Source organism: Balaenoptera ricei, chromosome 3 (genome assembly GCF_028023285.1).
Source record: "Balaenoptera ricei isolate mBalRic1 chromosome 3, mBalRic1.hap2, whole genome shotgun sequence".
NCBI lineage: Eukaryota > Metazoa > Chordata > Mammalia > Artiodactyla > Balaenopteridae > Balaenoptera > Balaenoptera ricei.
Window position 1 is genome coordinate 163,879,117 of NC_082641.1, and position 26,407 is coordinate 163,905,523.

The 26,407-nt window shown below is 42.5% G+C and overlaps 1 protein-coding gene across 1 annotated transcript in view; it reads right to left on the reverse strand.

Annotated features, from left to right (window-relative positions):
* COL23A1 (collagen type XXIII alpha 1 chain) overlaps positions 1 to 26,407 on the reverse strand; it is a 367,457-nt gene that overhangs the window by 317,984 nt on the left and 23,066 nt on the right. The gene's annotated exons all lie outside the window — the stretch shown is intronic.

Here is a 26,407-nt window from a genome sequence, read left to right on the forward strand (position 1 = left end):
GCAGCTTGTGGAACAAAAACCACATTCACAGAAAGATAGACAAGATGAAAAGGCAGAGGACTATGTACCAGATGAAGGAATGAGATAAAACCCCAGAAAAACAACTAAATGAAGTGGAGATAGGAAACCTTCCAGAAAAAGAATTCAGAATAATGATAGTGAAGATGATCCAGGAGCTCAGAAAAAGAATGGAGGCAAAGATCGAGAAGATGCAAGAAATGTTTAACAAAGCCCTAGAAGAATTAAAGAACAAACACCTAGAATTAAAGAACAAACAAACAGAGATGAAGAATACAATAACTGAAATGAAAAATGTACTAGAAGGAATCAATAGCAGAATAACTGAGGCAGAATAACAGATAAGTGATCTGGAACACAGAATGGTGGAATTCACTGCTGTGGAACAGAATAAAGAAAAAAGAATGAAAAGAAATGAAGACAGCCTAAGAGACCTCTGGGACAACATTAAATGCAACAACATTTGCAATATAGGGGTCCCAGAAGGAGAAGAGAGAGAGAAAGGACCCGAGAAAATATTTGAAGAGATTATAGTCAAAAACTTCCCTAACATGAGAAAGGAAATAGCCACCCAAGTCCAGGAAGTTCAGAGAGTCCCATGCAGGATAAACCCAAGGAGAAACATGCTGAGACACACAGTAATCAAATTGGCAAAAATTAAAGACAAAGAAAAATTATTGAAAGCAGCAAGGGAAAAATGACAAATAACATACAAGGGAACTCCCATAAGGTTAACAGCTGACTTCTCAGCAGAAACTCTACAAGCCAGAAGGGAGTGGCATGATATACTTAAAGTGCTGAAAGGGAAGAACCTACAACCAAGATTACTCAATCCGGCAAGGATCTCATTCAGATTCGACGGAGGAATCAAAAGCTTTACAGACAAGCAAAAGCTAGGAGAATTCAGCACCACCAAACCAGCTCTACAACAAATGCTAAAGGAACTTCTCTAAGTGGGAAACACAAGAGAGGAAAAGGACCTACAAAAACAAACCCAAAACAATTAAGAAAATCGTAATAGGAACATACATATCGATAATTACCTTAAACGTGAATGGATTAAATGCTCCAACCAAAGGACACAGGCTCGCTGAATGGATACAAAAACAAGACCCATATATATGCTGCCTAAGAGAGACCCACTTCAGACCTAGGGACACATACAGACTGAAAGGGAGGGGATGGAAAAAGATATTCCATGCAAATGGAAATCAAAAGAAAGCTGGAGGAGCAATACTCATATCAGATAAAATAGACTTTAAAACAAAGAATGTTACAAGAGACAAGGAAGGACACTACATAATGATCAAGGGATCAATCCAAGAAGAAGATATAACAATTATAAATATATATGCACCCAACATAAGGGCACCTCAATACATAAGGCAACTGCTAACAGCTATAAAAGAGGAAATCAACACTAACACAATAATAGTGGGGGACTTTAAAACCTCACTTACACCAATGGACAGACCATCCAGACAGAAAATTAAAAAGGAAACACAAGCTTTAAATGACACAACAGACCAGGTAGATTTAATTGATATTTATAAGACATTCCATCCAAAAACAGCAGATTACACTTTCTTCTCAAGCGCGCATGGAACATTCTCCAAGATAGATCACATCATGGGTCACAAATCAAGCCTCAGTAAATTTAAGAAAACTGAAATCATATCAGGCACCTTTTCTGACCGTAACGCTATGAGATTAGAAATCAATTATGGTAATAAAACGTAAAAAACACAAACACGTGAAGGCTAAACAATACATTACTAAATAGCCAAGAGATCACTGAAGAAATCAAAGAGCAAATCCAAAAATACCTAGAGACAAATGACAATGAAAACACGACGATCCAAAAGCTATGGGATGCAGCAAAAACAGTTCTAAGAGGGAAGTTTATAGCAATACAATCCTACCTTAAGAAACAACATCTCAAATAAACAATCTAACCTTACACCTAAAGGAACTAGAGAAAGAAGAACAAACAAAACCCAAAGTTAGTAGAAGGAAAGAAATCATAAAGATCAGAGTGGAAATAAATGAAATAGAAACAAAGAAAACAATAGCAAAGATCAATAAAACTAAAAGCTGGTTCTTTGAGAAGATAAACAAAATTGATAAACCATTAGCCAGACTCATCAAGAAAAAGAGGGAGAGGACTCAAATCAATAAAATCAGAAATGAAAAAGGAGAAGTTACAACAGACACCGCAGAAATACAAAGCATCTTAAGAGACTAGTACAAGCAACTCAATGCAAATAAAATGGACATCCTGGAAGAAATGGACAAATTCTTAGAAAGGTATAACCTTCCAAGATTGAACCGGGAAGAAATAGAAAATATGAACAAACCAATCACAAGTAATGAAATTGAAACTATGATTAAAAATCTTCCAACAAACAAAAGTCCAGGACCAGATGGCTTCACAGGTGAATTCTATCAAACATTTAGAGAAGAGCTAACACCCATCCTTCTCAAACTCTTCCAAAAAACTGCAGAGGAAGGAACACTCCCAAACTCATTCTATGAGGCCACCATCACCCTGATACTAAAACCAGACAAAGATACTACAAAAAAAGAAAATTACAGACCAATATCACTCATGAATATAGATGCAAAAATCCTCAACAAAACACTAGCAAACAGAATCCAACAGCACATTAAAAGGATCATACACCATAATCAACTGGGACTTATCCAAGGGATGCAAGGATTCTTCACTATACGCAAGTCAATCAATGTGATACACCATATTAACAAATTGAAGAAGAAAAACCACATGATCATCTCTATAGATGCAGAAAAAGCTTTTGACAAAATTCAACACCGATTTATGATAAAAACTCTCCAGAAAGTGGGCATAGAGGGAACCTACTTCAACATAATAAAGGTCATATACGACAAACCCACAGCAAACATCATTCTCAATGGTGAAAAACTGAAACCATTTCCTCTAAGATCAGGAACAAGACAAGGATGTCCACTCTCACCATTATTCAACATAGTTTTGGAAGTCCTAGCCACGGCAATCAGAGAAGAAAAAGAAATAAAAGGAATCCAAATTGGAAAAGAAGAAGTAAAACTGTCACTGTTTGCAGATGACATGATACTATAGAGAATCCTAAAGATGCCACCAGAAAACTACTAGAGCTAATCAATGAATTTGGTTAAGTTGCAGGATACAAAGTTAATGCACAGAAATCTTTTGCATTCCTATACACTAATGATGAAAAATCTGAAAGAGAAATTAAGGAAACACTCCCATTTACCACTGCAACAAAAAGAATAAAATGCCTAGGAATAAACCTACCTAGGGAGACAAAAGACCTGTCTGCAGAAAACTATAAGACACTGATGAAAGAAATTAAAGACGATACCAACAGATGGAGAGATATACCATGTTCTTGGATTGGAAGAATCAATATTGTGAAAATGACTCTACTACCCAAAGCAATCTACAGATTCGATGCAATCCTTACCAAATTACCAATGGCATTTTTTACAGAACTAGAACAAAAATTCTTAACATTTGTATGGAGACACAAAAGACCCCAAATAGCCAAAGCAGTCTTGAGGGCAAAAAACAGAGCTGGAGGAATCAGACTCCCTGACTTCACACTACACTACAAAGCTACAGTAATCAAGACAATATGGTACTGGCACAAAGACAGAAATATAGATCAATGGAACAGGATAGAAAGTCCACAGATAAAGCCACAAACCTATGGTCAACTAATCTATGACAAAGGAGGCAAGGATATACAATGGAGAAAAGACAGTCTCTTCAATAAGTGGTGCTGGGAAAACTGGCCAGCTACATGTAAAAGAATGAAATTAGAACACTACTTACCACCATACACAAAAATAAACTCAAAATGGATTAGAGACCTAAATGTAAGACTGGACACTGTAAAACTCATAGAGGGAAACATAGGAAGAACATTCTTTGACATAAATCACAGCAAGATCGTTTTTGATCCACCTCCTAGAGTAATGGAAATAAAAACAAAAATAAAGAAATGGGACCTAATGAAACTTAAAAACTTTTGCAAAGCAAAGGAAACTACAAACAAGACGAAAAGACAACTCTCAGAATGGGAGAAAATATCTGCAAATGAATCAACGGACAAAGGATTAATCTCCAAAATATATAAACAGCTCATGCAGCTCAATATTAAAAAAACAAACAACCCAATCCAAAAATGGGCAGAAGACCTAAATAGACATTACTGCAAAGAAGACATACAGACGGCCAAGAAGCACATGAGAAGCTGCTCAACATCACTAATTATTAGAGAAATGCAAATCAAAACGACAATGAGGTATCACCTCACACCAGTTAGAATGGGCATCATCAGAAAATCCACAAACAACAAATGCTGCAGAGGGTGTGGAGAAAAGGGAACCCTCTTGCAATGTTGGTGGGAATGTAAATTGATACAGCAACTATGGAGAACACTATGGAGGATCCTTAAAAAACTAAGAAGAGAATTACCATATGACCCAGCAATCCCACTACTGGGCATATACCCAGAGAAAACCGTAATTCAAAAAGACACATGCACCCCAGTGTTCATTTCAGCAGTATTTACAACAGCCAGGACATGGAAGCAACCTAAATGCCCATCAATAGACGAATGGATAAAGAAGATGTGGTACATATATACAATGCAATATTACTCAGCCATAAAAAGGAACGAAATTGGGTTATTTGTAGAAACGTGGATGGATCTAGAGACTGTCATACAAGTGAAGTAAGTCAGAAAGAGAAAAACAAATATCGTATATTAACGCATGTATGTGGAACCTAGAAAAATGGTACAGATGAACTGGTTTGCAGGGCAGAAATTGAGACACAGGTGTAGAGAACAAACGTATGGACACCAAGGGGGGAAAGTTGGGGGGCGGTGGGATGAATTGGGAGATTGGGATTGACATATATACACTAATGTATAAAATGGATAACTAATAAGAACCTGCTGTATAAAAAAATAAATAAAATAAACTTCAAAAAAAAATGAAGCAGAGTCCTATAGCTATTAAAACAATTTAATTAAGTTGTTTAAAACCTAAAGAAAATCCTAGGTCTGGATGTTTCCACTAGTGATTTCTTCAAAACATTCAAGAGAGAAGCAACACTAAATCTTACACTAATTCTTCTAGGTAACAGAAACCAGGGTAACATTTTCTAACTCATTTTACAAGACCAGCATAACCTTAATAACCAAAACCTGACAACAGAAGAAAGCAAAATTACAGAGCATCTCTCTACGAAGACAGATACAAAATCCCTAAACAAAATGTTGAATCCAGCAACATATTAAAATAATAGAGCCCCTCCAAGTGGGGTTTATTCTGGGGTAGTTAACATTTTAAAATCAATCATCATAATTCAGTGTTTTGACAGAAAAAAAGGGAGAAATATCATATGATCATCTCCTAAATGTACAAACATCACTTGACAAGTCTTAACACCCAATCATAACTTTTCTTAAAAAAAAACCTCTCAGCAAACTAAGAAGAGAACTTATTTAATTTGACTGATATCTACAAAAACCTAAAGCAATGGTCATACTTAATGTTTCTTCTGACTTCACTTATGAAACCAGGATGCCTGCAATAGAATTGGTAATAATTCTCTTCAGCACACTGAAGGTTCTAGCCAAAGCAATGAGTAAAGTAAAAGAAATAAAAGGAATAAGAATAGGAAACAAATAAAATTCTACTTATAGATGACATGATTGAAAATACACAAAAAATCTAAAAGACTATTAAACTATTAGAATTAAAAAGTGAAGTAGGGGGACTTACCTGGTGGTCCAGTCGGTAAGACTCCAAGTTCCCAATGCAGGGGGCCCGGGTTCAATCCCTTGTCGGGGAACTAGATTGTACATGCATGCCACAACTAAGAAGCCTGCATGCTGCAACTAAGAGTCCGCATGCCGCAACTAAGAAGCCCACATGCCACAACTAAACATGCCGCAACAAAACATGCTGCAACGAAGATCCCACATGCTGCAACTAAGACCTGGTGCAGCCAAAATAAATAAATAAATAAACAAACAAATAAATATTTTAAAAAAGTGAAGTGGCAAAAACACTGAAAACAAGGGGAACATGAAAAATCATCAGCAACAAACAGAAAGCAAAGTTTAAAAATATTATCATTTAAAATAGCATCCAAAAAAACATTAAATTCCTAGGAATAAATGTAACATGTATAAGACCTCTACGCTCAAAACTATAAAATACTGTCAAATAAAATTACCCCGATAGAGCGATACAACATGTTTGTAAATTGAAGGCCTTGGTATTGTCAAGATGTCATTTCTTCCTAAATTATTATCAATATTCAGTGAATCTCATTCAAAGTCTCAGCAGGGTTGGGGTTTGTTGTTGTTTTGTTGTTGTTGTTATTTTAATAGAAATTTGCAAACAGGTTGTAAAAGTTGTATGAAAATGCAAAGGCCCAAGAATAGCAAAGGCAATTCTGCACAAAACACCATCTGATATCAACACTGAAGCTTTGGTAATTAAAATAATGTGGTAATCACACATGGATAGACAAATAGGATAATGGAGCAGAAAAGGCAGTCCAGACACAGACATGCACAGCCACCAGGATGGCTAAAACAAAACAGACAGAAAATGCCAAGTGTTGGTGAGGACATGGAGCACCTGGAATTCTGGAATTCTCATACTCGCTTGGTGGAACTATCACCTTCTTTGGAAAACGACATGGTACTAGTTACCAAAATTTAACATCTGTATACCTTATGCCCAGCAATGCCACTGTAAAGTATAAACACAACAGAAATGCATACATATGTTCCCCAAAACACATACACGATTGCTCGTGACAGCACTGCCCATAATAGCCCCAGACTGGAAACAACCCAAATGCCCAACAATAATAAGATGAATAAATAAACGAACAATCCATCACTACATGCAGCAACATAGATAAATCCCATAATGCTCAACTAAAGACACAAAAGAATCTACAGTGTGTGATTCCATCCACATAAAGTTCAAAAACAGGCAAAGCAAGTCTATTATGTGAGAAACAGGGACAGTGGTTACCCTCAGGTAGCTGGGGGTCTCTAGACGGCAGTTCATGTGCTGTTTCTAGACCTGGACACAGGTGTGTTTTGGTTGTGGAAATTCATCAAGCTCTAAACTTAGGATATGTGCTCATGCCTGTAGTAAGTTCTATTTTGACAAAAAGTTAAAACAAATAATGAGGCAGACATCAGAGGTACATATATGTTGATGTTATAGTGACAAAAGCTCTTAATGGTTGCAGGGACACAATATTAAATGTGAGCAGATTCACTGCCTTTCTAGCACCTCCTGCAGAAGCCCCTGCACTTGCCCACTTGTGACCATGGCTTCAGATGGGCTGACCAGGAGACAGGACAGAAAGGCCAGGAGCAGAAGGAGCAGGAAACATACCGAGAGACTTTTATGCTGGAAAGAGTGAAAATGATTGGTGTGGAGGGAAATGTGGAAAAAGTCCAGAAAGGCAGGGGAGCAAAAAAAGACCAGAGTTCAGGGGATAGAGGAGGAAGAGAGGAAGGAGTGGGCTGAGAGCCACAGCAACCACCTTGAGTCACATCCTGGTGTTTATTTGAACAGGTTTCCAGATAAGAATGGTCCATGGGCCCCTGGAGCCCATTCAGGTTGGACTGACAGGGAACGGTACCCTCATACTGTGAAGTTAAAAAGAACTACAGGAGGAGGAGTCAATATGGCAGTTTGGCAAGACACGGAGATAGCATCTCCCCACAACTAGGGTGCCTGCAGGCCACTGGTGGGGGACTCTGACGGCCAAGGAGACGGGAGGAACCCCAGAGTGAACCAGTAGGACGTAGGGGGACCGAGGGGGGAGGAGAAGTGGAGGCCAGACAAGATTGGAACCCCTGAGGCCAGGGAGATCAGGAGAGGCAGGTGGGAGGGACTCTCCAGGAAGAGTGGGAGAGGAGCAGAGGGTCACTGCCTGGCCCACTTGGGCCGGGGAGCCTGCTGAACTCCCAAGCCGCTTTCCCTCCCTCCAAAGCCCCATCCAGGCTCCATGGGTCCTGGGGGCATAGGAGGGAGGCCAGGGAGATCAGAAGAGGCAAGTGGGAGAGGCCTTCCCAGACCCCAGACCGGAGGAGCAAGAGAGGAGAGGAGGGCAGTTTGCCCCACCCACTCGAGCCCAGGAAACCTTCTGGGCTGCCCTCTGAGACCAGGGTGGGGGGCATGCCTGAGCCCCTTCTGTTCCTTGAGCCTAAGCCTCACCCCTCACAGCCCCCAGGGCCTTTTCTAGCCCTGTGGGTCCTGAGCACTGGCCCCACCCACTGCCCAAACCTCGCCCTTGTTTAGGTGCTGCTCTCCACAGCCAAGGCCTCCCCCTCCAGTTTTTTTTTTTTTCTTTTCCCTCCTCCTCTTTTTTACTATTGTGGTACTGATGTACCTTCTGGTTGTTGATTCATCTATATTTTTACTTTTACATTCTTTCTAACATATCTGTTAGTTTCCTAGTTTAATTTTATTTTTTACTTTGTTATTGTTCTCTCTTTTTTTTTTTTTTTTGCCACCCCACATGGGAGCTCTGAGTCTGAACCACTGGACTAACAGAGAACCTCAGACCCCAGGGAATATTCATCAGAGTGAGGTTTCAGAGTTCCTCATCTCAGCACCAAGACCCAGCTCTACCCAATAGCCTACAAACTCCAGTGTTGGAAGCCTCAGGCCAAACAACCAGTAAAACAGGAACACAATCCCACTCATTAAAAAAAAAAATTGAGATGGCAAAAAAATATGTCACAGATGAAGGAGCAAGGTAAAAACCTACAAGACCAAATAAGTGAAGAGGAAATAGGCAATCTACCTGAAAAAGAATTCAGAGTAATGATAGTAAAGATGATCCAGAATCTCAGAAATAGAGTGGAAGCACAGGTTGAGAATATACAAGAAATGTTTAACAAAGATGTAGAAGAACTAAAGAAAAAACAAACAGAGATGAACAACACAATAACTGAAATGAAAAAGACACTAGAAGGAATCAATAACAGAATAACGGAGGCAGAAGAATGAATAAGTGAGCTGGAAGACAAAATGGTGGAAATAACTGCCAAGGAGCAGAATAAAGAAAAAAGAATGAAAAGAATTGAAGACAATCTCAGAGACCTCTGGGACAACACTAAATGCACCAACATTTGAATTATAGGGGTCCCAGAAGAAGAAGAGAAAAAGAAAGGGTCTGAGAAAATATTTGAAGAGATTATAGTGGAAAACTTCCCTAACATGGGAAAGGAAATAGTCACCCAAGTCCAGGAAGCACAGAGAGTCCCATACAGGATAAACCCTAGAAAAACACACCAAGACACATGTTAATCAAACTAACAAAAATTAAATTCAAAGAAAAAATATTAAAAGCAGCAAGGGAAAAACAAAAAATAACATACAAAGGAATCCCCATAAGGTTATCAGCTGATTTTTCAGTGGAAACTCTGTAGGCCAGAAGGCAGTGTCAGGATATGTGATGGATAAGTGTCAGGGTAAGTGATGAAAGAGAAAAACCTATAACCAAGATTACTCTACCCAGCAAGGATCTCATTCACATTCGATGGAGAAGTCAAAAGCTTTTCAGACAAACAAAAGCTAAGAGAATTCAGCACCACCAAACCACCTTTACAACAAATGTTAAAGAAACTTCTCTAAGCAGGAGACACAAGACAAGAAAAAGATCCACAAAAGCAAACCCAAAACAATTAAGAAAGTGGTAATAGGAACATACATGTTGATAATAACCTTGAATGTAAATGGATTAAGTGCCCCAACCAAAAGACACAGACTGGCTGAATGGATACAAAAACAAGACCCATATATACGCTGTCTACAAGAGACCCAGTGCAGACCTAGGGACACCTACAGACTGAGAGTGAAGGGATGGAAAAAGATATTCCATGCAAATGGAAATCAAAAGACAGCTGGAGTAGCGATACTCGTATCAGATAAAATAGACTTTAAAATAAAGAATGTTACAACAGACAAGGAAGGACGCTATATAATGATCAAAGGATCAATCCAAGAAGAAATAACAATTATAAATGTTTAAGCACCCAACATAGGAGCACCTCAATACATAAGGCAAATGCTAACAACCATGAAAGGAGAAATCAACAGTAACACAATAGTAATAGTAGTAATAGTAATAGTAGGGGACTTTAACGCCCCACTTACACCAAAGGACAGATCATCCAAACAGAAAATAAATAAGGAAACACAAGATTTAAATGACACAATAGACCAGATAGATCTAATTGATCTTTATAGAACATTCCACCCCAAAGTGGCAGAATACACTTTCTTCTCAAGTGCACATGGAACATTCTCCAGGATAGATCACATCTTGGGTCACAAATCAAGCCTCGGAAAATTTAAGAAAATTGAAATCGTATCAAGCATCTTTTCTGGCCACAGCGTTATGAGATTGGAAATCAATTACAGGAAAAAAAAACCGTAAAAAACACAAATACGTGGAGGCTAAACAGTGCGCTACTAAATAACCAAGAGATCACTGAGGAAATCAAAGAAGAAATAAAAAAATACCTAGAAACAAATGACAACAAAAACACGATAACCCAAAACCTATGGGATGCAGCAAAAGCAGTTCTAAGAGGGAAGTTTATAGCAAATCAATCTCATCTCAAGAAAAAAGAAAAATCTCAAATAAACAACCTAACCCTACACTTAAAACAACCAGAGGAAGAAGAACAAAGAAACAAAGTCAGTAGAAGGAAAGAAATCAAAGATCAGAGCAGAAATAAATGAAACAGAAATGAAGAAAACAGGAGCAAAGATCAATAAAACTAAAAGCTGGTTCGTTGAGAAGATAAACAAAATTGATAAACCATTAGCCAGACTCATCAAGAAAAAAAGGGAGAGGATGCAAATCAATAAAATTAGAAATGAAAAAGGAGAAATCACAACTGACACTGCAGAAATACAAAGGATTATAAGAGACTACTATAAACAACTATATACCAATAAAATGGACAACCACGAAGAAATGGACAAATTCTTGGAAAGGTACAATTTTCCAAGACTGAACTGGAAGAATTAGAAAATATAAACATACCTATCACAAGTAATGAAATTGAAACCTTAGTTAAAAATCTTCCAACAAACAGAAGTCCAGGACCAGATGGCTTCACAGGCGAATTCTATCAAACATTTAGAGAAGAGCTAACACCGATCCTTCTCAAGCTCCTCCAAAAAATTGCAGAGGGAGAAACACTCCCAAATTCATGCTACAAAGCCACCATCACCCTGACACCAAAACCAGAAAAAAATATCACAAAAAAAGAAAACTACAGACCAATATCACTGATGAACATAGATGCAAAAATCCTGAACAAAATGCTAGCAAACAGAATCCAACAGCACATTAAAAGGATCATGATCAAGTGGGCTTTATCCAAGGGATGCAAGGATTCTTCAATATACACAAATCAATGTGATACACCATATTAACAAATTGAAGAAGAAAAATCATATGATCATCTCAATAGATGCAGAAAAAGTTTTTGACAAAATTCAACACACATTTATGATAAAAACTCTCCAGAAAGTGGACATACAGGGAACCTACCTCAACATAATAAAGGGCATATATGACAAACCCACAGCAAACATCATTCTCAATGGTGAAAAACTGACAGCATTTCCTCTAAGATCAGGAAAAAGAAAAGGTTGCCCACTCTCACTGCTATTATTCAACATAGTTTTGGAAGTTTTAGCCACAGCAATCAGAGAAGAAAAAGAAATAAAAGGAATCCAAATCAGAAAAGATGTAAAACTGTCACTGTTTGCAGATGACATGATACTATACATAGCGAATCCTAAAGATGCCACCAGAAAACTACTAGAACTAATCAATGAATTTGGTAAGGTTGCAGGATACAAAATTAATGCACAGAAATCTCTGGCATTCCTATACACCAACAATGAAAAATCTGAAAGTGAAATTAAGAAAACACTCCCATTTACCATTGCAACAAAAAGAATAAAATGCCTAGGAATCAACCTGCCTAAGGAGGTAAAAGACTTGTACTCAGAAAACTATAAAACACTGATGAAAGAAATCAAAGATGACATAAACAGATGGAGAAATATACCATGTTCTTGGATTGGAAGAATCAACATTGTGAAAACGACTATACTACCCAAAGCAATCTACAGATTCAATGCAATCCCTATCAAACTACCAATGGCATTCTTCACAGAATTAGAACAAAAAACTTACAATTCGTATGGAAACACAAAAGACCCTGAATAGCCAAAGCAATCTTGAGAAAGAAAAATGGAGTTGGAGGAATCATGCTCCCAGACTTCAAACTATACCACAAAGCTACAGTAATCAAGATGGTATGGTACTGGCACAAAAACAGAAATATAGATCAATGGTACAAGATAGAATGCTCAGAGATCAACCCACACACATATGGGCACCTAATTTACAACAAAGGAGGCAAGAATATACAATGGAGAAAAGACAGCCTCTTCAATAAATGGTGCTGGGAAAACTGGACAGCTATATGTAAAAGAATGAAATTAGAACACTACCTAACACCATACACAAAAATAAACTCCTAATGGATTAAAGACTTAAAGGTAAGACCAGACACTATAAAACTTTTAGAGGAAAACATAGCAAAAACACTCTTTATGTCAAATAAACCACAGCAAGATCTTTTTTGACCCACCTCCTAGAGTAACAGAAATAAAACCAAAAATAAACAAAAGGGACTTAATTAACTTAAAAGCTTTGCACAGCAAAGGAAACCATAAACAAGACAAAAAGACATCCCTCAGAATGGGAGAAAATATTTGCAAATGAAACAACAGATAAAGGATTAATCTCCAAAATATACAAACAGCTCATGGAGCTCAATTTAAAAAAAAAACAAACAATCCAGTTAAAAAATTGTTGGAAGACCTAAATAGACATTTCACCAAGGAAGACATACAGATGGCCAAGAAGCACATGAAAAGATGCTCAACATCACTAATTATTAGAGAAATGCAAATCAAAACTACAATGAGGTATCACCTCATGCCGGTCAGAATGGCCATTATCAAAAAAGCTAGAAACAATAAACGCTGGAAAGGGTGTGGTGAAAAGGGAACCCTCTTACACTGTTGTTGGGAATGTAAATTGATACAACCACTATGGAGAACAGTATAGAGGTTCCTTAAAAAACTAAAAATAGAACTACCATATGACCCAGCAATCCCACTACTGGGCATATACCCTGAGAAAACCATAATTCAAAAAGAGACATGCACCACAATGTTCATTGCAGCACTATTTACAATAGCCAGGACATGAAAGCAACCTAAATGTCCATCGACAGATGAATGAATACAGAAGATGTGGCACATATATACAATGGAATATTACTCAGCCATAAAAAGAAATGAAATTGAGTTATTTGTACTGAGGTGGATGGACCTAGAGTCTGCCATACAGAGTGAAGTAAGTCAGAAAGAGAAAAACAAATACCATATGCTAATGCATATATATGTAATCTAAAAAAAAAAGGTACTGATCAACCTAGCTCCAGGGCAGGAATAAAGAGGTAGACATAGAGAATGGACTTGATGACATGGGGTGGGAGGGCGAAGCCAGGGCTAAGTGAGAGTAGCATGGACATATATACACTACCGAATGTAAAATAGTTGGCTGGTGGGAAGCAGCAGCATAGCACAGGGAGATCGGCTCGGTGCTTTGCGATGACCTATAGGGGTGGGATAGGGAGGATGGGAGGGAGGCTCAAGAGGGAGGGGATATGGGGACATGTGTATGCATATGGCTGATTCGGTCTGTTGTGGAACAGAAACTAACACAGTATTGTGAAGCAATTATACTCCAATAAAGATGTATTAAAAACAGAACAAAACAAAACAAAAAACTACAGAATACCTCACATTATTTTATTTCTATAAGAATTTAAATGTATGTATTTGTTGAAGCACAGAAAAAGGTCTGCAGAATGCAAACTAAACTGGTCAAATATTTACATCTAGGGCTCGGGATTGGACAGGGTAGTGAGGTGGGGGGTACAAGAGAGACTTTTTTTTGAGGAGAGGTATGGTAGGATAATTTTAAGAAGCATAATTTGCTTGTATAATAATAATTTTTAAAAACTAAAAGGAGGACTGCTTGCTAAGAAGCCTGGAAGGGGGGGGCCCTGTGGGAAGGTGGGGACCTTCAGGAAGAAGAAAATGGTGTGTTCTAGGTAGGAAACGAGCTTTTCTCAATAATCCTAAGAGAGGCCCTGGAGACCAACTGAGTCGGCCCTCAGAGGATTCTGGCTAGAGGATCTGGAACCTTCCCACAGCCAGCCCTGAGGGGTCAGAGTCCCTGCCCCCATGGGGACAGGACAGGTACACCGGGGTTCACGCATTGCTCCCCCACTTCTCCCCCCTCCCTCACCCACCCCAATCTACCCTGCGTTCCCTACCCTCTCCCCCCTGAGTTCATCACCCTCCCCGCCCCGTGCCCCCACCCCTTCCTCCTCTTTTCTACACCCCCTTCCAGGAGTGAAGGGCCAGTGTCCAGGGTAACAGAACTCGACGCTCACAGACCCTCCACAACCCAGCCCCCGATGGAGCTCCTGGATCCCGAGGGGGAGGGGCAAGAGGAGAGGGAGCACCCTTCAGGGAGCAAACAGGCATGGGGCGGCCTGAAGGCACTACCCTGACCTCCTAGAAGGTAAGCCCAAGTCCTGTCTTGGGGGGTGGGGTGGCCACTCCTGGGCAGCTGCTCCTGGCCTTCCTCAGAGGCAGCCCCTCCCGCCACACACACAGAAAGCGCTAAGACCACGCCCCCTCCCTGCAGGGTACTGTGAGGCCCACGGTCACAGCTAATAAATATGCTGCTCCTGGGCACAGCTGACCCTTCAGCAAGCACTTGGGCCAACACGGTCTGCCTCTATCCCCACCTGTGTGACAGTCAGTGCCAAGGACGGGGGTGACACCCAGGGGTAAAGTCACTGTCCAGTCCTTCTGTGGGTGGCACAGCCCATTCTCTGCTCTGCCTCCAGGTCACCCACTGCCGCCACCCATCCAGGGCCACATATGGTCTCATCTCTGCATTTTATTTTATTTTTTTAAATGTATTTATTTAATTTATTTTTGCCTGCGCTGGGACTTCATTGCTGAGTGCGGGACCCCTCCAGTTGCGGCGGGCGGGGACCACTCCTCGCCACGGTGCGAGGTGGCAGCGGCGGTGGTGGCGGCGGTCCCCACCCCCGCAGAGCATGGGCTCCAGGCGCAGGGGCCTCAGCAGTTGCAGCACGCGGGCCCAGCAGCTGTGGCTAATGGGCTCCAGAGCGCAGGCTCAGTAGCCCTGACGCAGGGGCCCAGCCTCCGCGGATCGCGGGATCCTCCCCTACCAGGGCCCAAACCTGCATCCCCTGCACCGGCTGGCGGACTCCCAACCACTGCGCCACCAGGGAAGCCCCACTGGACCCATTGTGACATCAACTTGGGTCAAAACTCCATTTTCCCCTGACTCCATGAGCTCACATTCTGAGCACAGTCATACTTAGCGTCCCCAGGGATTAGGGTTAGCACAGAGCCAGTGTCCAATAATACTCTAAATGGCTGCCCTTTCCCCACTGCACAGCTACTCTTGTAAATGTTTGCATGTTCTCTTGGGAATCATCTCTGCATTTTAAAAGTACATTCTTCACAATGCACCACGAAGGCATGTGCGCTTCTAATGGGGGAGCCGGCCCATCCTCCCCACCATCCTTTGCTTTCTGGACTTTTCCTTAGAGCCCCCATTCCCCTCAGAGCCTTAGCCTCCAGTGCTTTGAATTTCTTCCTGTGCTAGCTTGTGAGTGGGCCACACAGGCTACTTCTAAAGAAATGACCAGACAACAGGCCACTTCAAGCCTAATTGTGTCATGAAAATCATGACCTCATAGGGAAGTCAGCTTGGCCGCATTCATCCTATTTCTAAAGGCAGGACTAAACAAAAATGTAAAATAACAGTGGATCAGGGCAGAAGAAGTCTTTGGTGGATCAGGAAGGAAACCCCAGGGCCACGCAAGAGAAAAGGGCTTCACCATGCTGCCTGCTCACAATCTACAAGGCAGCAGAGGGAATCCCAAGTTCAAGGGCTCCCGGAGGAGCCAGGAGTTGCTCTTTCTCCATCTTTGAGCAGAAGGTTCGCTGGGGGATCCTGGCACTAAATGAACCAAGAGACTAAGCAGAAATGACATTCTTTTCTGCAGAGGAGGCAACAAAAGGAAAGGGCTGGGCTTGCTTACTAAGTACCCTCCCCCCTGCCCCCATAATAATGATCTGTGTCTGACTGTCACCTCCTGAGGACCACAGACCACTTTCCTTAGGGATAAATGAACAGACATTACGAGATGCCTAGGGTGTGCCAAGCACTTCCACATACACTTGTCTCAGGATATCCTCAAAACAAACCACCGAGGTACATAATGTTCTCCCATTTTACACACAAGGAGATGGAGAGTTTAAAGAATCAGGTCACTTGGGCGGCCACAGTTGGCATTCACTGCCAAGTCCACCTGTATCAAACCCAGACTCCCCTCCCCTACACTGTGCAGGATCCTGGCACCTGTGGGGGAGGTGCTCTTCCCTCTCAGCCCTGCCCTGGAAGCCACTGGCAGAGGAATGGGCACAGGGGTCAGACCTGCCCAGTAGGGCTCTCTCTTCTGAGACCCTGAACCTCAGGCAGAATGACACACCAAAAAACAGTTGGTGCAGACACATCCAAGAGACCTCTTACTCCCCAGGCGACTGCCCCTCCGTTCCTGCTGCCTAGATTCCTGGACCTGTCCCGCATCCTGTCCTTTCCCAGCCTCCTTCCTCAGCATGCATTTCGTTTCTGTGAACTCCCTATTCATCTCCTTTGCCCATTCTTCCACTAAAATATTTGACTTTTCCTTATTCTTTTGCAAAAGCACTTTATAGCTCATGAATATTAACCATGTGCTTGTTATATACGCTAAATTTTTTTTCAGTTTGCCATTTATCTTTAAACTTTAAGGTGGAATTTTCTTTCTAGACAGAAAATTTAAGCTTTTAAGCTTAAAACATTTATTCTATAGCAGAGTTTTTCAACATTGGCACCATTGACAGTTGGGTGGGATAATTCTTTATGTTGGGGGCTCTCCAGTACATTGTAGAATGTTTAGTAGCATCCCTGGCCTCTACCCACTAGATGCCAGTAGAACCCCACCCCTCAAGATGAGACAAATCAAAAATGTCTCCAAACATTGCCAAAGTCCCCACAAGGCAAAATCATCCCTGGCTGAGAACTGCTGCTTTATGGTTTCTGACTTCAGTACCGAGCTTATAAAGTCTATTTCTACCTAGAATTTTAAAAAGTGACCTGTTGTATTTTTGTCTTGCCTTGCATGGTTTTATTTTTCACATTTAAATCTTCAATCCATGTGGAATATACTTTGGCATAAGAAGAGAGCTAAGAAACAAAATATTATGACTGCATTGAACTTACCCCTGGGAAGAGGCGGTCCCACCATGTGAGTAGCTCTTGATATGCGAGACATTTAATAATCCCAATGTACAAAGTTATATGACACCTCATGGAGTGAAGAGTTGCACCTGTCATCCAACGGCTGGCATAGAGTTGGCCAAGATGGGATCTTCGCACAGCTTTGGGGAGTCTCTACTGGGTCTAAACCAGATGTGCTCAATAAATTATGGGTGAGTGGGAATGTGTTTGCTAGTTGCTATTTTACCCTTTGCATAATCAACAACACCTTCTGAAACCAACAACACACCACTCTATTCTGGAGCCATCTGGAAAATTCTCAGTGATCTTCTGTTTTAGTAGAAAAAACAACAGAGTGAAAGGCTAACTTTGTATTTCATTGTCCTTGGTTTGAACTTTTGTGTGCTTTCTAATAAATTTTTTAAAATATTAATTATCATTTTAAAAAATCCCATTAGATTTCTACAGAATTTAATGAATTTAATGAATATAGTGGGCTCCCTCTAGTGGTCACAAGAAAATCTCCAATTCCCAAAGGTCAATACATAACGTCTTGTAAAAGTCTATAATTTATATTCAGACTTCAATGCAAATTTTTGTGAACTTCCCCTTGCCAAAAAGTTACATGTAAGATTGGGAAAAAAGTTTATATATCAGTGCTAATAACTTCCTAATATGCAAATGGACATATGATAGCTATAAAACACAAAAACTTATCTGAAAGCAACAAATTTTGTTCTTCATGTTTTTTTCCTTATAGTTCACTGAGAATGGCATGTGTATAAGTGGTTTACTTTGTGTATCTAAGCATGTTAATATGTCTTCTTAATAAATATTCTGTATTGAAACAAAAACAAAAACAAAAAACAAACATCTTGAGCGCCCTCAAGACGTTTATTTACAGGACACAGTACATTTTACAATTAATAGGTTCAGAGTGGCTAGACGATGCCTTAAGAGAAGACTTCTAATTATTTTCTTCCATTCATCAGTGGGTCTACAAATTGGTTCATAAGGCCACTGTCCAAAACTATGCTTATCATCTTCCCTTCTAAATCCCTCTTTGGGGATTTCCTGTTTCTGTTCAGGATATCACCCTCCCCCGGGCTTCCAGCTTCGGGCACCTCTGTCCCCTCCTGTGCCCATCCATCCTGTTTGTGAGTTTTGTCCACCACATGGCCCAGTGCCTCTCACAGCTGTTCCCTGCCATCAATTCTCATGGCCCTCATTCAAGTTCTCATGACCTCTCCTCCAGGGCAGTCATTCAGCAAATATTTATCATCCCTTCTCCACATGCCCAGCACTGTTCTAGGCTCAGGGAACGCATCGGGGAACAAGAAAAGATTGTCCACATCCGGAGCGCCCTCTCAGTGGGCTTCTCTGCTGAAGCAAACCTGTGATCCAGTCCATCCTCCACGCTGTTTCTAGAGTCCTCCTCTTAAAGCTGAACTCTACTCACATACCTTCAACGGTGTCCCATGGAATGAAGCTCACATCCCTCCATAATCAAGACCCACCCTCACCTCTCATTATCACCTTCTAACCAAACAGAGCTCCCTGACACTCCCAGAGCTCCCCTCTGCCTCTGCTCAGCATGTCAGGTCTTGTGGAATGTGTCCCCCATCCCAGCTGGTTAAGATGCCAACCAGTCTTCAAAACCCTGCCCAACTGTCATCTTCCCCCACCCAGGTCTCCTTGATCTGAGGTGATCTCTCCCTCCTTTCAATTTCTGTGGGACTTTTTTCTTAGGATTCTTCCCATTCTCAATATAGTATGGTTCCTGTATGTGTGCCATCATCCTCTAACAACTGGGTCCGCAATTCCTCTAACAATCTTAGTCAATATCACCCACAGGACAAGCGCAAAATAGGGTAGAAATGAATGTATGAACGAATGAATGAATTCTCCAGAGAATTCTGGCCAAAAAAAATCAGACACACAAATTATCTTCTTCAACTTTGTACAGTCTGACATAATGGGATAAACTGCCATTAAGCTACTTAGTTTTACCATAAACGCAAGTCAACTAGGATTTAACACATTAAAAAAAGTATCATTAAAAAAAATTCTACAAATAAGAAATAACTCAAAGTAGGATAACCATTTTTTGCTTCAACGTAGTAAGAAAGCGCCCCCAACCCCCACCCCGCCACCCTAAGCAAATTCCTAAACCAACAAATACAGTAAACAGGCTGAATAGAGTAACTGACCATTTCTGTTCCACTCTGCAACATTTGCCATAAACTGTCAACGAAATGTATCAGGTTCTGTATCATTTCCACATTGTATTTCATATTCTCCTAGGCAGAGTTTCACTCCTCTGCTCAAACTTCCAAACATTTTCACAGAGCAGCGAATTTCTAACTCTGATAAATCTGTTTATTAATTTCTGGAAAGTCACCCTACACTGCAAGCACAGTCCCTATCATTTGGAAACCACACGCCATGTCTCTGGGATATTATGCAAGAACACAAAAAGGCACAAAAAGGAAATGAAAAGTTCCTAATACTCTCCAGCGCAGGTTGAGCCCAGTTAGAAACCAGTGCAAACTGGGCAAAGGGGCAGAGCCCCCGGTTTTGCATGATGAGGCCTTCCGGATGCCATTAGTGGCTGACGAGAGTTCACAGGCCACACGTTTTCTTTTCCTTTCCGGTTTCCTCACTTCTGGGCTCTGTCACCAGCATTTTCTCACCCACATCCCAGAAGAACGTGCCAAGGAAGTCTGCCAGGCCTTTGTTCTTTCCCTCCAGGATATTCCCAGCCAACCACCAACTCTGAATCGCCTCCTCCCTACCTCTCTGGCAGCCCTGGCAACAATCAGGAAGGTAACAGGCTGCACACAGTGAGTCTGGACTGGCCTGGGGGCAAGGGATCTGGGTTCCTGGTAACCACTAACTCACTTTCAGGAAGCAGTGCCAGGCTCTGTTACAAACTCTCTACAAGCTCATTCAATCCTCGCACGATTCTATGAGGTAGGTACACCGGGAGGATAAGTTCGAGGTCATGGAGTTGGTAAGGGACAAAGAATTTGTTCTTTGTTTTTTAGTTTATTTATTTTTGGCTGCATTGGGTCTTCATTGCGGCATGTGGGCTTTCTCTAGTTGCAGCGAGCGGGGGCTACTCTTCCTTGCGGTGCACGGGCTTCTCATTGCAGTGGCTTCTCTTGTTGCGGAGCATGGGCTCTAGGCGCACAGGCTTCAGTAGTTGTGGCTCGCGGGCTCTAGAGCGCAGGCTCAGTAGTTGTGGTGCATGGGCTTAGTTGCTCCGCGGCATGTGGGATCTTCCTGGGCCAGGGATCGAACCTGTGTCCCCTGCATTGGCAGGCGGATTCCCAACCACTGTGCCACCAAGGAAGTCTGGGACAAAGAATTTGAATCAGGCAGTCTGGGTCCAAAATTCAAGTGCTTAATCACTGAGCTGCACTGTCTGTCAGACCAGCTCAACAGAGGGAAAAGACTTATGTGCTTGAAGTGGAGGCAAGCCTCTGGTCAAACTCAGGGTCTGTCCATAGTCCCTGCTTAGGATCACCTGGACATGTCTGGCCAGCTGCCCCCAGAGCCGGACTGAAGTGGTCATCTATTATTTATGTCTGCCCAGCTGCATCCCTTTTCTCTTTTTCTTGGAATAGCACCCTACTTTTTCTTGAGGTAACCACCCTTCCCCACTCTCAGCCTACATGATTCTGGTAGTGTCAACCCTCCCCCACAACAGCCTCCCCCCAAGTCCAAGACCAGTCACATGACCCAGACCTGGCCAATCAATGTGTCCCATCCTCCAGGCACAGCAATTAGTACAGGGAGAGGCATCTGCCCCAAGCCAGGCAAATCAGGGTCAATGCTGGGATTTCTTCTTTAATCGCGGTAAAATACAGACAAAATTTAAATACCATTTTAACCATTTAAAAGTGCACAATTTCATGGCATTTAGTACCTTCACAATGTTGTATAACCATCGCCACTATCCATTTTCCAGAACTTTTCCATCTTTCCAAACAGAAACTCTGTACCCAGCAACAATAACTCTCTGTATTAGTCTGCTTGGCCTGCCAAAACTAAGTACCATAGTTTGGGTGGCTTAAACAACAGAAATCTATTTTCTCACAATTCTGGAGGTTATAAGTCAGAGATCAAGATGTCAGCAGGGTTGGTTTCTTCTGAGGCCTCTCTCCCTGGCTTGTAGATGGTCGTCTTCTCCCTGACTTCATGTCATCTTCCCTCTGTGTGTGTCTGTGTCCTAATCTCCTCTTCTTATAAGGACACCAGTCATAGTGGATGAGGGCCCACCCTAATGGCCTCACTTTACCTTATTTACCTCTTTAAAGACCCTATCTCAAATACAGTCACATTCTGAGGTACTGGGTGGGGGTTAACACTTCAACATATGAATTGGGGGGGGGGATACAATTCAGCCCATAACACTCCCCATTCCCCAATGCTGACACCTTTGAGAAAGGGGAGTGCTCTATCTGCTGGGGTTGCTGAGAAGGTCTGATATACTGCTGGGGCTGTTGGTGGCCACTTTCCCACCCCAAGGAGACAGTGTCTGAAAATGACTCAGGGAAGAGCTGAGAGGCGGAGAGAGACCCCTGAGCCCAGACATACCTGAATCTGGCTCTACCTCTGACCTCTCTATTCCAGTTGTGTAAGCTAGTAAGTTTCCTTTTTGTTTGTTTATTTTATTAGTGTAATTAAAAGAGTTAGTTAACATAAGGAGCTTTTACACCAGAATGGCCCATATCTCCAGGATGTGCAGGATGTGTCCACTCGGCAGCTGTTTAAGCAGCAGAGTCAAATCCAAACCTCTCAGGCTCCAGGGTGCTGGCCCCGACCCGTCCCTTGGGATGCTCACGTGTTCACAGCACAGTGGGGACTGGGTCATGCCCGAGTCTCCCACAGAGCAGACTTCGGGGCCACCCCCTGCAACATTCCAGAATTGCTGCTCTGGTGGTGGCTCCCCAAACAGACTGAGGGCTCCTATCCTTTCAGCCCAGTGACCCAAAGCCCTGCAGCAGTGCCTGGCTCATGATGGGCTTCAGTAAAGAGCATGAGGAAGGCAGGGAACGGGGCAAGACAACAGTCCTCCTTCCCTCCAACAGTTCCCTGAAGGACAGTCTGTAAGAACACAGGATGGGAAACAATTCAAACGTCCTTGAGGTGGGGACTGGCCAGGTACCTCACAGGACAGCCCAACAGGATTTTGTCTTTTAACCCAAAACAAGGTAAGACCTGCTCTCTGATACATGGAATGATTCAGACCATCTCAGAGGGAAACTGCAAACTGAGAAAGCAACACAGGGACAACAACATATGACACCATTTGTGTAAAACCAGGAGGGGAGCTTCTCACTGAAATGTATCTAAATGACCTCAAAAACCTCAAAAAACTGTCCAACACCATAGCCACCAGACACACGTGGCAATTTAAATTAAGATTAAATAAAAATTTTTTTTTTTGAAGTAGAGTTGATTTACTAAATTGTGCCAATCTCTGCTGTAGAGCAAAGTGACTCAGTTATACACATGCATACATTCTTTTTTAATATTCTTTTCCATTATGGTTTATCACATGATACTGAATATAGTTCCCTGTGCTACACATTAGGACCTTGCTGTTTATCCATTCTAAATTAAACAAAAATTTAAAATTCAGTTTGTCAGTCGCACTAGCCATGTTTCAGGGGCTTGGTAGCCCCACATGGCTAGTAGTGGCTGCTGGATTAGCGGAGAGATAGAATATTTCCATCATCACAGAAAGTTCTATTGGAAAGGACTGCTCAGAAGGACATCAGCAAATGGGTAAAGGGCCCCTGGAAAGAGGAGCAGGAGAACCGGGGGAGAGGAGGGGAGGGGAATTATTTTTCACATGTAATCTTTTGTAGTACTTGAATCTTTCATCATATATTATTTCCTATTCAAAAATAAACATTTTAAAACTTTAAACACATTTTAAAACATTTAAGTACATAAGTAACATAAGAAGAGAAGACGTTGGAATCCCCAGGGACATGGGTAAGCCACATGAATCTACAGCCCGGAGTTCTCCGCTGAAGGAAGAGAAGTCTCTTCTGAGGCAGGTGTATGAGGAAGAGCAGCATGACGGGGGCTCCCAGGTGGCAGCCCCACACACCTGATTCAGACCTGGTGGTGTAGGAAGTTCCTATGTCCCCCACGTTTTGATTATCTCAGCAACCTTATAATTAGGGTGATTAATGGTCCCATTTATTTTAGTTTCCTAAGGCTGCCACAACAAATGATCACACACTAGGTGACTTCACATGACAGAAACCTATTGTCTCACAATTCTGGAGGCCAGAAGTCCAAAGCCAAGGTGTTGGCAGGGCTGGTTCCTTCTGAAAGCTCTTAAGGCGAATCCCTTCCACGCCCCTCTCCAGCTTCTGTGGCTGCCGGCAATCCGGGGTGTTCTTAGGTTTGTGGATGCATCACTCTGGCCTCTGCCTCTGTCTTCCCATGGCCTTCTCCTCTGGGTGTCTCTGTGTCTCAAATCTCTTACCTCTGACTCTTACAAGGACACTCATCATTGGATTTAGGGCCTACCCTAAACCCTGGATGATCTCATCTCAAGATCCTTAAATTAATTATGTCTGCAAAGACCCTATTTCCACATAAGGCCACATTTACAAATACCAGGGGTTAGGACTGGGACATATCTTTCGGGGGGGAGGGGACACAATTCAACTCACTATACCGTTTTATAGACAAGGAGTTCAACGTTCAAGGGCCTCTCACTTGCTTGAGGTCACAGGGCTAGTTCAGAGCACAGCTCTGCCAGTCCTCCCACCACTGACTCCAGCAAGAGAAGAATCTTGACCTTCCAGCCCGAAGCCTGCCCCTCCCTTCAGCCTCAGAGCTCCCCGATCACCCACTTCACAATGGGTAACACACACAGAAGAGCCGCCCCCTTCTCTGGCCTCGCTTATCTGTCTTGCTGCATCCTAGGATCTGACAAAAGGTTACACTGTCCTCTGGGCCGTGGGAAGGAACTGGGCTAGGGGGATCTGCGGGTATCTCAGATGAGATGGGGTATCTCAAATGAGGGTGGTCTGCGTGTCCAGACTCCAAAAGTCTGCAGGGCAGATCAGAGCCAGGGAGAAAGGGAATGAGTTAAGGCTTCTGGTGTTGGAGAAAAAGCCCTCTGTGCTTTTTATGGCAGAGGAGAATGTGCCAGCCTATGGGGTTTTGCACTGATAAAGGGCTCTAGTCTAAAGTGCTCAAGTGAGTTCTCCAGCTCAAGGTGACAGGAGAGAAAGAGCAGATGTGGATAGGGGTTGCACTGGGGCCTGGCAGAGGCTGCGGTGCTACACCCCCTGGGCCACGCTGACCATACCTGCCACGACAGCCTGATCACAGCCACAAGCCCCTCAGACAACGACAGCACAGCACTGACCGCTGGGCACCCCCAGAGAGGAGGGCAGGTGACCTGCCCTCCTCTCAGTGGAACTGAGGGTTCTGACCAGGCTTTTGGCCTCCATGGTCATCCCCGAGGCCTTCTTGACACCTCTCCTAGTGGGTCAAGAGATCTCGAGGGAAGACAGACACAAGACTATCTCCAGGTCCTGGGCTTTGTATTTCCTCCATGACATCAAAAAGCCTCCAGAGCCCACTCCAGTATTGGTATCATTTATTAACACAAACAGTAAGTGGCTGACCAAGATTTGGACCTGGTCTGGGTTTATTCAGGAGAGCTCCATGTCCCCTCACTGCCACCTCCTCCCTCTCCATCTGTCATCTGTATTGGTGGTTTTCAAACTTTCAGTCAGCAACCCATAGCAAGGAACCCGTTTCACACTGCCATTTACAAATATAAATAGCTGACACAAAATCTTCACTCCAATATTTTTTATTTCAGTCTCTGCTAGTTCAAAATTTCAGAATGCTGGCTGCAACCCACATAACTGATTTCATGTTTCATAAATGTGTTGTGACTCCCAGGTTGGTTTGTTTGTTTGGCCACGCCGCTCGGCTTGTGGGATCTTAGTTCCCCAACCAGGGATTGAACCCGGGGCCTTGGCAGTGAGAGTGTAGAGTCCTAACCACTGGACTGCCAGGGAATTCCCAGTGACTCCCAGTTTTAAAAAGCCTCATCTACATAACTCACATGAATTTACAACCATTCAATTACTCAGAAAGAAAGAGCAGGGGAGGAGCAAGAAGAATTGTTTTATACATTTTGCAGATCAGCCAAAAATTCATTGGTGGAACTGAATTTTTTCCCCCATTGAATTGCAATTTCTGACTTCCTGATCTGCTCATGATGTCATTACTTATCATGTCCTTTTCCCTCCTATTATAACCTCAGAGTTCCTATGAAAGGCTAGCTCAAGCTCGACTGTAAAATCCTCTCTCGCTGAGTCCCCAGAGACTGAATTTTCACTGATCACAGCCACGAGCCCCTCGGACAACTACAGCATAGCACTGACTGCTGGGCACCCCCAGAGAGGACGGCAGGTCACCTGCCCTCCTCTCAGTGGAACTGAGGGTTCTGACCAGGCTTTTGGCCTCCATGGTCATTCCAGAGGCCTTCTTGACACCTCTCCGAGTGGGTCAAGAGACCTCGAGGGAAGACAGACACAAGACTATCTCCAGGTCCTGGGCTTTGTATTTCCTCCATGACATCAAAAAGCCTACAGAGCCCAAAGATGGGTCCATCTTTGCACAAATCTCAGGGCATCTCCCAATGTGGAGATGTTAACCATCAGTAAGCTTGGTTTCTGGACCAGGTGAAGTGGTTTCGGAAATGCCAGACAACTTGGCTAATGGAAGGCATGACAGCAAGGAACAGGGCCCCTGGGTTCAGCTCCCATGTTCTCTCAC